Raw genomic sequence first — 14,842 nt, forward strand, 5'->3', positions numbered from 1 at the left:
CACCAGCACAGGTGCCTTTTACACGGTCATGGGCACAAGTGTCTTTTATGTGTCAGTGACACTGGCCATGTCTACGATTTCAATTGGTTTGACGTGTCTTCTCAAGCACAGCAAATCACCAAAGGTCTCAATCACTTGTCATCACCTCCATGAGACTCAACATCCAAAGATCTCGCTTCTTTGAAATATTTAAAATGATATACAAATTACATACATGTCACACAACTATTATAAATATATTAATCAAAGTATATAGGATTATAGATCCATTTCAGCTGATCTTACCAATTGATTTTGCACTGGGTATTAGATAACTGGATATTTAATAACTATGCTGTTAACTAACACCATGTGCTCTTCAGAGATATCAGTTATCTATGGCCAGTGTGAAACCAACTGGGAAGATTGGCTGAAATGGAACTAAAAGCCCTTATATACTTTATATTTTAATATACCCACTCTATTGACAAATATATATAAACACACATACACACATTAAATATAGACATAATAACACATGACATTATAGTAAAACAATTCTTTATGATACTGTAAAATTGACAGTTTACATTATAAGTTTCAAATTGTTTGTTTTATTTATATTTGTTGTGCTACCGAATATTTTGATTATAAAGGTAAAGATAGAATGAGAAAGAGTGGTGGGTGAAAAAGCCAGAGAGAAAGAAAGGGTGAGTGTGGCGGACAGTGGATGAAAGAATAACTTAAAATATTAATAAAAAGACTAAAGCAACGAGAGTGAATGCATGTGATAAATAGAGACATTTCCCTTTGTTAACATGGTATGGCTGAAAAGGGATCTGGTTAAGGTTCTAAATTTGATCCCAAAGTGCAGTAACCTGGTCATGAGACATGTATCTTTTATCTGTTTAGGTCATGTAACTATAGCCTTGCTGGGGCATTGCCTTGAAGAAGGCAATGCCCCAGTACTCATTTCTTTACTTTAAGCCTGGTACTTATTATATCAGACTCTTTTTGCCGAAGCACTATGTTGCAGGTAGGTAAACAAACCAACATCGGTTATCAAGCAGTGATGGGGAAGAAACACAGACACAAAGACACATACACACACATATATATGCAGCAGGCTTTTTTGAGTTTCTGCCTACAAATCCACTCACAAGGCTTTGGTCAGCCCAAAGCTATAGTAGAAGACATTTGCCCAAGGTGCTATGCAGTGGGACTGAACCTGAAACCATGTGGTTGTGAAGTAAGTTTCTTACCACACTACCATGTCTGTGCCTATTTTATATATATATATATATATATATATATATGTATGTGTGTGTACACACACACACATCTTCAAAATGAACCCCAGCATGGCTGCAGTCTAATGATTGAAACAAGTGTCATATATATCACCATCATCATCGTTTAACGTCTGCTTTCCATGCTATCCAGTTATCTAATACCCAGTGCAAATATATACATACACACACAATGTAAAAACCCAGCTAATTACTTGTTTAAATATGCAAAACCATAAACTCCAGCGTTAATTTTGAAAATAATAACTGTTAAAGATAGAGTTGTGGATATAAAAAAAAGTGGGAAATCTAAAGCACAAACTCTAAATAGGTTATACATAAATTGGTAATATTGATCTGTGTCCTGATTTCACACACACATACATGTGCTTGTGTGTACATATATATGTATATGTGTATATATATATACGTACGTGTGTATGTATATCTATATATATATATATGTGTGTGTGTGTGTGTGGAGGCGCAATGGCCCAGTGGTTAGGGCAGTGGACTCGCGGTTTCGATTCCCAGGCCAGGCGTTGTGAGTGTTTATTGAGCGAAAACACCTAAAGCTCCACGAGGCTCCGGCAGGGGGTGGTAGCGAACCCTGCTGTACTCTTTCACCACAACTTTCTCTCACTCTTTCTTTCTGTTGTAACTGTAATTCAAAGGGCCAGCCTTGTCACACTGTGTCACGCTGAATATCCCCGAGAACTACGTTAAGGGTACATGTGTCTGTGGAGTGCTCAGCCACTTGCACGTTAATTCCACAAGCAGGCTGTTCAGTTGATCGGATCAACTGGTGCCCTTGACGTCGTAAGCGACGGAGTGCCAACAACAACATAATTTAACAACTGGACAAAAAAAAAAAGTCTAAATGGCTTAGATGTATCTTAATTTACTATCAAAATTTTCTCTTATTGTTTCTTAGATCACCCGCCCCACCGATTTGACTCCTTTTATTTTTATTTTTATTTTTGTATGAATATCTGTGTATTTTTCTTCTTAGTATTTTATATTATTATTTCATTTTTGTTGTATTGTTTTAACCACCAACTTATTCCCTCCTTTAACACTACCCTTCTAACTAATATTAAATAGTATTGTTTACTTAGCGTTCACTACACACTGAATTGTGGCAAGGTATGGACGGATTCCGGAGTACCGAGGAAATTATGTATAAATATATCAAATTAAGAATTCTACAAGGTATATTGCAATACAAAATACCAAACGGAACCTCACCTCTTATATCTCATCTTTCTTCCTCCTTTAACTTCTATGTGATATAATTCTTGGGAGAGAATACATTTGCGCCTGAAGATAGCTTTATACTGTCAATTATACACTGATGTAACAACTATAAAGCTTGAAACACGTGTACCGCAGAACCCTTTGTGTTTTGTTTTTATTTTTACATTTACAATTTATATATATATATATATATATATATATATATATATATTTACTTTGTGGCCATGGTTGGGCACCGACTTGAAGAATTTTTGTCAAGTGAATCGACCCCAGTACTTATTTATTTTTTTAATCTGGTACTTATTCTATCGCTGTCTTTGACTGAACCGCAAATGTTACACAGACGCAAACGCACCAACACCTGTTGTCAAGCAGTGTTGGGGGGGGGGGACAGATACAGATACAATGACCTACACACACACACACACAATGGGCTTCTTTCAATTTCCGTCTACCAAATGCATTCACAAGGCTTTGGTCTGCCCAAGGCTACAGTGGAAGACACTTGTCCAAGGTGTCACACAGTGGAACTGAACCCAGAACCATACTGTTGGGAAGCAAACTTCTTACCACACAGCCACGCTGATATAGATAGAGATAAATGGTTTATCTTTTAGTTATTTCATTCATGAGACTGAAGCTATGGCCATGCTGGGGCACCAGATTCAAAAGTTTAGTCGAACAAATCGATCCTAGTTCTTATTTATAAGGGCCATCTTTCGTTTTCACCCAGACTTGTCATCATTGGGATCTATTTCAAAACGGGGGCACCAGTTTTCATTTATGTTTTATGTAGTGTTTTTGGTACCGAAAGACTTTCAAACTTCGTATACTTATCTATTTTGTGTTATAGAACAGAAAAAAATTTTTGTATTCGAATTTATTTCATGTAAAAAATTGTCTTATTTCGATAATTTCTACTAATCACTGACGTCTATTCAGTTGAAAACAATTAGCGCTGTAACGGTGTATATCGTATTAATCCCCTAACCCTAACCCTAAAACTAACCCTAACTCTAAAATTGTTACACACATAGATACGCACAGCGTAATTTATTATATAAACAATATATGCGTATAAATTACGATTAAACCGGATGAAAAATGTCACAGGGAATAACATTTTTATGACCGCCCAGCAGTAACTCTATTCAGCTGAATAGACGTCAGTGATTGGTTGAAATTACAGAAATACGACAACTTTAACATGGAATAACTTGCGATGTACGTTTTTTTGTTAAGAAGACTAAGAGTAAAAGATGTTTTATATGACACATTCTACCAGTGTCCCAAGTTTCAAAGTGTTTCGTTAGTGTTTCGTTAAGAAAATACTGGTGCCCCCGTTTTCAAATAGATCCCATCATTGTTCCGAACAATCATATGGTCCCATATGATAGAAGTTTGACAGTTCTGAGGGGTATACCGAAAGAACGCCTTTTTAAGTCTGGTACTTACATTCTCGGCTCTTTTTGCCGAACCGCTACAGGGATGTAAACAAAACTACACTGGTTGTTGAGCACATGAGTGGGGGGGGGGGGGCAAACACGAAAACACACGGGACGGGCTTCTTTCAGTTTCTGTCTATCAAATACTTACGAGACTTTGTGTCGTCACCGGACACACAGACACACGTTTACTTTGGGTCCCTTCATATAACAAGTTTCTACATGTCTACTTTGTTTAGGCGTGTTTTCGCTGATAAATCTTCGATTATTTCTGAGATGAAATTCTATGGCGATCTTTGGGCTCGAATATGACACTTCCCCTTTCTTAACCCACTTTCTATGACAGTACAGAAGATTTTTTCCCCTTTTCCTTAAGCCTGCGGATGCGGCCACCTTCTTTTATAATAGGAGTTATTTCAAAGGTCTTGTTTAATTAAAATAAGATGGTTTGATTGTTTTGAATTTTGTTGTTTAAAATCGGAAAAAAATATTAAGTGAATAAGTCTTCTTAATATTTTATACCTCACGATGGAGCCTGTATCTATACAGTCACTCGACCTGCTAGAAATCGAAGCCAATGCTACCAATTTTAAATTTAATAACAAATAACAAAAAATAAACTGCAACAACAACCAAAGTAAAATTTTAAACAGAGACAAGCACAACCTCCCATCTTAAATAACAATACAAAACAAGAACAAAAAAAAACATTCTTAGAAATACATCAAAACACTTCCCCTGTGACAAGTTGGCAGCTTGTAACAGCAAAATAAAATTTATTCCATGGCCGCCAGATTTCAAGTAGTTTGAGAAAGTGAAAGTGGCACGCGATACTAAACTTAATGCCAAACATGTTTGTATCAATCAATCAATCAATCAATGTATATGACATGTATGAATGTATGTGTGTGTATATAATATATGTATGAATGTGTGTGTGTATGTATGTATAAATGTATGAATGTGTGTGTATATATATATATATGCATATATGTATGTATGTATGTATGTATGTATATTCATGCATGTCCCACGGGTCGGCCTTCGACTTTTTCTGTCCAAAACGGTTTCCCAACCCATATTTTTTTACAAGTTATTATTTATACCCTTATGTACTTCGAGATCCACCGTTCCAAAAATAAAAAAAGAATATATGTTGTGGTTAATTTTTGCTTGTGTTACTAAATTTGAGGTTATGCACACACACACACACACACACACGCCTTACAGGCAACTCGGAGAGTATAAGACTGTAGAGGCATCAACAAAATCCAGCACGAGGAACATTTAGCTGTTGTGTTCAGCAGACGAACTTTCTTCCCCTTTTTTTCTTCTCTCTAGATTTTGTGGTGTTTTATTTCAATATATTCTTTATATATATATATATATATATATTATCCGAAATGTATAGTATTAAATATCCATCACCACCGGTTTGTCTGTCTGTCTGTATGTATGTATGTATGCATGCATATACATTTCTCACACTATCATGGCTTACCAGCTATTTTACAGCACGGTCGGTTTAAATTGATCAAATAGAAGAAAAATAATGAAAACTAGTAAACAAGATAAATCCATGAAAATCAATGAATGCCTGCCCCCATTCCTCATAGCATGCCTTCATCAGTTTTTATAAAGATGCTACGAGAGAGAGAGCGAGAGAGAGAGAGAGAGAGGTTGGATGTTTAGATTTCTATGCCAGCAGCAGTCTATTAACAATCGATTTTACTTTGCCATCATTTATGCCCAATAATGGAGGCGATTGTCGGTTCTAAGGTTGCTGTGTGTCAACAGCGAAATAACAACGACGCCACCACCACCATCACTCTATCACTATCAGGCAAAAAATAATAATAATCTTCGATGTCGATTGTTAATTGATCAGTTTCGTAAGGATCCCAAACATAGATAACTAAGCAGCAGATATCTAGGTCATGTATGTGTATGTCTGTCAATGTGTGTGTGTGTGTATATATATATATATATATATATATATATATATATATATATATGTGTGTGTGTGTGTGTGTGTGTGTGTATGAATTTAAGTATCTAATTCAACTGAATCTTAATTATTTAACTCAGCTATATATATATAAATATATACTCTCTCTTTTACTCGTTTCAGTCATTTGACTGCGGCCATGCTGGAGTACTGCCTTTAGTGCAGCAAATCGACCCCAGGACTTATTCTTTGCAAGCCTAGTACTTATTCTATCGTTCGCTTTTCCCGAACCGCTAAGTTACGGGGACGTAAACACACCAGCATCGGTTATCAAGCGATGTTGGGGGGGGGGGGGCAAACACAGACACACAAACATATACATACATATATACGACGGGCTTCTTTCAGTTTCCGTCTACCAAATCCACTCACAAGGCTTTGGTCGGCTCGAGGCTATAGTAGAAGACACTTGCCCAAGGTGCCACGCAGTGGGACTGAACCTGGAACCATGTGGTTGGTAAACAAGTTACTTACCATACAGCCCAGCCACTCCTGCGCCTATATATACATATATGAATATATACATACGTATATGTACATACATCTATACGCGTGTGTGTGTATATATATATATATATATATATGCTTATGTGGGCACAGGACGTCATATATATATATATATATATGTAAGAAGTTGAAGGGATGGGTAAAGTTCCGGACGTTCACCTCAACAGCACCTCATGGAGGAACTTGACAAGCAAAGTGTTCGAATTGCAGTGGTTTACACTGCAATTCGAACCCCTTTCACCTTTCGATCTCTAAAGAACGATTAGTTACGCTTGGTTGAAAACTCGGTGCACCTATGAGTAACTCAGGTGAAACTCAGAGTGACTCGACCAAAAAAAAAAAAAAAAAATTATTAGTCTCGCGTATGGTATTGAGTACTTCTTCTGACAACCAATACTAGACGGATATATGAGTGTATACGTGTTTGTACACACGCATACATTATTAACACTAATTTACTAGGTCAACTCATTAGTACCAACTGCCTTATTAGTGGACAATTAACCCCATATCCATGAATCACAATGACACGTATATACGCGCACACACACTAATTTATAATTAACTAATTACAACTTTCGAGAAATTACTACTAACTCGTTACAACCTGAATCAAGAACTACAGAAGCACCTATGTAAGCATATAAATATATTGATTATGTGATTAAACGTTAATCATTAAAAAAAAAGAAATTCGACTTAAAAGCTTTTCCAATAATGCTGAGTTAAATTAAACAACAAATATTAATTATACCAATTTCCCATTAACTTATAATGTTAGTAAATTATTAACACACACATTGATAACAATAATCGATCCTTTAAACCTTACTAGAGCGTGTGTATTTAACAGAAATATTGATTTATCTTCAAATTCAGTTTGATGAAAATCATTAGATGTAAACAAACATCCTTAAACGATACATAATAACACGGCGGACGTACACCACCAGTTTTCGGCGTAACACCCTAACATACTAATATGTATATATATATATATATATATATATATATATATATATATATATATATGTATATATATATATATATATTAAACAATGGGGTAAAAAATTGGATATTAATTAATATCCATTTAATACCAGGTAACTAGCACATTAAAAGAATCAGGGAGATTCAGAAAAAATATCTGAGATCTCAAGGATTATTGTATATGTATATATAAAAATATATACGAGTATAATATAAAGGAGGCCACTAGGTGGACTCCTAATGTGCTAGAAGAAGATCACATGTCATGTGTCTACTAAGACCGAATAATTCTCAAAGGGAATTTAGCGAAGCAACAAAAACGTAAAGCGGGCAAGACCAGTGAAAATTACACAAATATATATACACACACACATATACGTATACATATGTACAGGCATCATACACACACGTCATGGGTATTTCCATTAACCCGAAAGATTACTATTATTACTAATTTAGTATAACCCTATGATGACGATAGTCGAAATATATCTAAACAAGTGCCTGATGCAACACTTTACTTACAAAGCAACCGAAACAGGAAGACAGGGAAGGAAAATAAATCGATTAAAAATAATAACAAAATGATGGAAGAACCAATAAAGAAATTATATTGAATTCTTAGAAATAATGTTCATGTGTGAGGTGATTAAACAACAGAAATGGTTAAAATCAATGGCTAGAATTAACATTAGAAATTGGCTAAAAGCTGATTTAGATAAAAAATATTTAATAATGATCAAGTGGAAAATAAATGTGTGAATTAGTTTTGGGTTTTTTTTGTTTATTTTGGTTGTTTAGATGGAAAAAAATGGAAGTGACGTTTATGCTGTGGTGTTTAGGATGGCGAAGAATGTGGTTGATAGTTAAAATAGCAGACTAAGAGAGAGAGAGAGAAAAAGAGGGAAGGTGAGAGAAGAGACAGGGAAAGGCTGTGTGTCTGGAAATGGCAGAGAAGAATAAAGAATAAAAAAGAACAAAGAAGGAGGCGGAGTAAGAGAAGAGAAGAAATGGGGGGAAAAAAAAAAATGGTAGATTCATAACAGAATGTCAAATCGACGAGAAAGGGTTTGTCATGGACATATGATGACAAAGAAGAGAAATTATGATTATATATATAAACAGTAAATGGAGCAGAATGACTGACAGATTGAGGCTAATGACTGAGCTGCGACTGATTTGCTTCAATAACAGCAGGAATAATGAAATAATGGAGACACAGGTATATATATATATATATATATATATATATAATATTATATTATATATATTATATATATATATAACGAGAGAGGAAGGAGGGAGTGATATAATAAAAGTATTAATGACTCATATATTGGATATTCGCAGACAAACAGCTACCTTGCTAAGAAGCCAGCTACCATGAACTTTTCAATTAATTGAGAAATAAGAGGAAGATATTTAATGAACGTAATGTAAAAGGTTATTATCCTCGTTTTAAGATTCAGGGGGAAAAAATGGCAGCGACGTCTCTTGTTAATCACGTTAATAACTATAACCAGCCACAACGAGAATACAGACGCACACGAACATGATGTTTCTACACTGTCCGCTTCAAGGAGCAGCAACTTCTTCGTCTCGTAGTCATCTACCAACAAAAGCGAACCGCCTCATTTATTTCATACACCGTTTTCTTTTATATACATATAGATGTGTATATATAAACGGAAGAGGGAGAAGAAAAAAAAAGCATATTAAACTGTGTAGTAATCTTTGATACATGCGCACACATGAAAAAAAAAAATACGTGATGGTCATGTTTGGAACGCGTGATCATAAAGGCATTTCTGATTTGAGGTTAAACGAGCAGAAATAACAGTCGAAAATCGCTGAAACGATCATTTGACCTCATTTATACAACAAATTTGAGAACAATCTAGTCATAAATAAACCCCCTCCACCCTTACAATTGTGGTGATGGTCATGGTTGGGTTGCCTCTGATCATCGTCGGGTCCGTCATCTGGAACCCGCATGACTGACTGATCCTTAAGTTAAACAACAACCCCCAACAATGGCGATGACAGTAGAGAAAAACACCACCACGTCGGCAATTACGTCTTCTGCCTTCCCTCCCCACCGTCATCATCATCATCAATTAAGCTCGACCTGCCCAAAATAGCAACCAAATCTCCCTTAAATCACTCCACCACCTATCTATGACATTACATGTGTCTGTATGCGTGTAATGTGACTATAATACTATATAACGTAGTCGTATCATACACGATGTATATAAATAAGACGGGATGGTCACGGACGGAATGTCGTTCATAATAATTTCTCTGACCAGAATGGCTCTAAAACAACCACCACAGTAATTAAAACTGGCCCAGACAAGAAAATATTTTACAAAGTGTTTCTCTTTCTCTTCCCTACCTTACATTTTATTTTTTTTTTAATCAATTAAACCCTGTTCGCCCTCTCACTTTATTGTCCCCTTTTTTTTTAAACCCGAACCCTACACTTTTTATAAAATTATTCCCTTTTCCTCTCCCCCGCCACGTCTTTGATATCAAGTAAACAAAAAAAAAAGATGTCGTTGTGTATAGTTAAAAAAAAAATTACGCAGTAAAACTACTGAGTTCGATAAAGAAAAAAATGGCCAGACATATTTTTGGTCGATGAGCATTTTTCCTCTTTTGAGTCAGGCATACAAAAAAGAGAAACGAGTACCGACGTCTGAGGGGGGCAGCGTCCAAAGAATGGAAGAGCGGGCTTACTGGTGACGTCAGTGGGTTGTCTGGCAGACGTGAAGTAAACAGGTTCGAATCCTACCAACCGTCTCCTATACACAGCCAAGCGCAGTACCAACAACAGATTATACACCATACTATGCCCTAAATCGACTCAACACATCAACGCACGCACGCACACACACACGTTTCCTTCATTAAAAAAAACTTCCCCTCCCTCCCTCACTATATTTCACCATTCAAATATTTTTTCTTTCAGTTATTTTTTTTTCGGTTATTGTAAGTTAAGGGGCAACGAGAGGGAAAAAGAAAACGAGTAACAAAGATAGATAGATACATACATAGTCACAGTCAGACAGTTAGATAGACAGATAGATAGATAAATAGACACAGTCAGACAGTTAGATAGACAGTCAGACAGATAGATAGTTAGATAGTCAGCTAGATAGATAGATAGAGAGAGAGAGACATAGCTAGATAGAGAGAAAGACAGAAAGAATGAGAGAGACTGGGGGAAACAGACAGATAGATAGAGAGAGGTATTAATAGCGATAGATAAAGCTAAAGAGAGGGGAAGTATTTATATAAAAGCCATATTGAGAGAGAGAGAGAGGTGTCGGATCGGAGGCGAAAACTTATTAAAACTACGCAGTTTTAAGTTGTCAGTCAGTAAAGATTATTATGATGATGGTAGTGACCAGCGACAGAAGAGATTAGAGAGAGAGATGGTGATAGAGATTTAGATTAATAAAGAGAGGAGAGAGAGAATGAAAGACATAGAGGGTGGACGGACAAGCAAGAGATTCTTTTCTTTTTTTTCATTTTTTTTTTTTTGGAACAAGACACAAACAACAACCAACCCTTGCGCTGTGAAGAAAGACGACGTAGATTTGAGTGGCAGGCAAATGAGCTGGCGACGGACCGGACGGACGAAAACGGACCCCTTTTTTTTTTTTTTTTGTGTGAATGGTTCGATGAGGACGGCTTTACGTAGCCGAGTCGTCGATTCCGGGCTTCTGCAGTAGTTTTGCGAGGGAACATGATTCCTGGAATAATAAGAGAAACTAGGAGAATTGCAGCAGCAGTAGAGCAAGCAGCTGTAAATTGATGTAGGCAGGCAGGAAGCACTAACAGTCTTCTTGTTGCTTTACTTCGTACGAAGTCGACAGGCTTTGGCGCTGTCACAAGGGAGATAACTACTAGGTCAACACTAGACGTGGTTATCGACCTTGACACACGTTGAAGGTCTCTCTCTCTCTCTCACACTCACTATCTTGCCTTCTCTTTCTCGCGTTCTCTCTCCCCCTCCTTCTTTCACTTAGATATCTTGTTTCTCAACCTACAAGAGCAAAGCAAATGGAGTTGATTCTCACCAGCCAAGTAAAGATAGTACAAAATAATAATGAAGTACACTCGTTTGTAAATAGTCCCTGATATAATCTGAGAATAATACAATGTTATTTGCTGCTAAGATGAGAAGTATTTTTTATTTTATTTTATATCATGATAGTCCTAATATATCTTACTCTCTTGTCATGTGAGTTAGCAAATACCAAGACAGACCCAATTAACTGCCACTTGGATGGAAACCAATAATTTTGTAGATATCTCAACTCAATATTTAATAAATCTAGGCTCCAATGATATTTTACACTGTGTTCAACTTAATTTATCCATAATAAAATTCAATACAAAATATAAGTTTTGAATTGAGATGAAAACATTTTCTATTCACAAAACATACCTTTGTAATTATAAATAGAATTTTTTCAAAAATATAATAATAAAAGTGATTTAATTTGTATATTTTCCCATTAGTTTCTAAATATACATTTATTGTTTTTTTATTACTAATCTTAGTATTATTTGTTTTTTTGCAAGTAGTTTTAAAAGGTGATAACGTTTCCAAAATATGAAACGTTTCATTTAGTTATTTTTTATCATCAGTAAAAACATTTGTCAGAATCTAGAATTAAATAATCACTGAAATGATTATATGTTGCACCTATAAACTAAATTATATTACCTACATGGTATATAACTAAGCATATTATTATTTTTTAAAAATCAGGATCTCCAGACGATTACCATGTTCTGCAGTATGGATGCTTAGCTCCCTTGTCATCTCTAATCCAGCAATCCTTTATTCAAAGTTGATGTAGTGCAGACCACCAAGTCCTTTCTTCAAATAATATAACATAGCTGGGGGACTGCTCTGAACAAATCAGGACAATGTATAGTTATGAATGCTCATTAGTCTTGTTGGGAACAAGGCAAAGTCACTAATGCTGGTGCAACAGTAATAAGTAACCAGTACACTGCATAAAATGGTTGGTAACAGAAACAAAATCAGATCAAGAGAATTTCTAAGTTTTTCCCAAGGACGTGACAGTTTAAATAGTTCTGGGTTACTCTGTAAAGCGGTTGTTGTTTGAAAGAGCAACCAGTCATAGAAACCATGCTGAAACTGGAACATAATAACAAGATATATTCTCTCACTTGCCTAGGATGGCAGCAGCTACAAATAACATCTGACTTGAATTGTAACAACTTATCCAACCCCTACCAGCTTGGAAATCAGATGTAAAATGAGGATAATGATTATTGCAATATTAAATATGACCTTCCTTGGTGTGTTTAGAGTGCAGTTTAGTTTGGCTGCTATTTCTAGGACATGGATAGTCTGCAATATTGTCTTCAGTAGTACTATACAACGCACTGATAATAGTAATAATAATAATAATACTGGTTTCAAATTTTGGCACAAGGCCAGTAATATTGGGGAAGGAAATAAATTGATTAGATTGATCCCAAGTCCTAAGATAAAAAATTTGGCATCCATGTATCTGACCATGTTCAACAGCAGACATCCTACACTATACCTATCCACTACCCTAACAAATATTCTATTTAGATACAATCTGGACAGCCTATTGTGGTTGCTTCATGTCTACTTTGGCATATCTGGGACATCCACTTAGCTACTGTCAAATAATTGGAAACTTCTGAACAGGTTTTCAAGACATCTGTGCCCAACTTCTCTTATGTGCTAGTTCCCTTGTGTAACTAAAATACAGTTCCAATCTCCTAAAAGTAGTAGTAGTGATCAGGATGTCCCCAGGGAAGTTTCTCAACTTCTGGGGAAATCTAGCTATCCTGTTTCTGTAGGAGCATAGATGGTCACTTATTAAAGGCACAACTTCATTGCCACTCATGTCCAGGACCACCAACTTACTGACAAGGTCCAAATTGATTGCCCATACCTTCAGATCGAAGAATTTTCAACATAACACTGCTACTCAGCTGCCCTATCCAGACAAACCATAAAATGAAAATATTTCATGGTCATTGAAAATTGACAAGATTGTGTACACCACAGAGACCATGGTCCGGCTCATGGTTAATGTATTTATACCAAATGACCTGAGGTCACTGAGAAAGTGGCTATGCTTCCAAGCTGACTCCAGGCCATGCACATTTATATACCTCAGTTGTTTATAGCCATATTTGTTGCAAAAAGAAAAGAGTAGAAGTCACCCCAATCTTCAAGAAGGCCTGCTGATCTGGTCCCCTTGTCAACCAATCATTTCTTAAATGATTTCTTTGTGTTGCACATTGAAGAAATAGTGAAAGGCCATAATTGATGCTAACTCATTGGTTATGATACTTTTACTAATCACTTCTTCTGGGTTGCTGATTAGCTTACCCCTCCAATCTATTTCTTTTTATCACTTGTTTTTCGCTAAAAGTTATTGATTCTGATCTAATTGTCTTTCAAAATCCCTGCAATGGATGGGAATTTTTAAAGAAGAGTTCTGTCGACATTTGGCAGTATCTTCTTTAGCAATCTATCTTTGAGAATTTTGAGGAAGAATTCATTTATACTGACAACAGTAAAAAGGGCAGTGAGCTGGCAGAATCATGCTGGATAACTGGTTTAATGGCATTTCACTCCCTTTTATGTTCTGGGTTCAAATTCCACTAAGGTTGACTGTCTTTTATCCTTCCAGGGTTAATAAAATAAATACAAGTTGAGCACTGGAATCACTTTAATCAACTAGTTCCCTTTAAGCAAATTTCACATGTTGTGCCTCTAGCAGGAAAAAAAAATAATAATAATACAACTGTGAATTTGATGGAGTTTGCTTTCTTGAGAGTTTGGCTGCTTATACTGTACCTCTTGATGTTTTAGCTGTGGTTGTTATGCTTGTGTGTTTTCCTATGAGGGTATAAATTCAGCAGCCATTATTGTTGGTGGTGTGGTTGAAATTTAGCGGCAGTTATTATCGATGTCATGAATTTGTCTGTTGTTGTTGCTAATGGTGTGGTTGGAATTTAGCGGCAGTTGTTGTGAATTTGTCTGTTGTTGGTGGTGGTGATGGTGTGGTTTTTGGTGGTGTGGCTATAAATTTAGTTGTAGTAGTTTGGAGTTTTGTTGTTTTAATGGCTATTTAAATATTGCTGACTTGAGGGTTTTTTTTTTTTTTTTGGTGGAGTTCCATCAATCATTAAAATTTTTTTTGTAGTGAAGCTGTGGTCTTTTCTTTCTCTTGGTCCTTTTCATGACCATTTGCTATGTTTCAACTTGCTTCTCTTTCTTTGCTGGGGAACTGAAGGCAGATGGAGAAAATTGACTAAAGCAAATGTTTGCT

At 35.9% G+C, this 14,842-nt stretch overlaps 1 protein-coding gene across 5 annotated transcripts in view; it reads right to left on the minus strand.

Moving 5' to 3' along the window:
- LOC106881791 (histone H3.3A) overlaps nt 1-11,401 on the minus strand; it is a 28,744-nt gene extending 17,343 nt beyond the window's left edge. For 2 of the 5 annotated variants that reach the window (XM_089341308.1, XM_089341304.1), the window contains exon 1: nt 11,051-11,367. The gene's annotated coding sequence lies outside the window, so the exon portion shown is untranslated. Of the gene's footprint in view, nt 1-5,471; nt 5,631-11,050 lie in introns of those variants that run through there. The other 3 variants (XM_089341303.1, XM_089341305.1, XM_089341306.1) reach the window with 3 other exon arrangements.
- Between the last annotated feature and the right edge of the window lie 3,441 nt (nt 11,402-14,842).

The sequence above is a fragment of the Octopus bimaculoides genome, chromosome 24, assembly GCF_046866305.1.
Source record: "Octopus bimaculoides isolate indiv1 chromosome 24, ASM4686630v1, whole genome shotgun sequence".
NCBI lineage: Eukaryota > Metazoa > Mollusca > Cephalopoda > Octopoda > Octopodidae > Octopus > Octopus bimaculoides.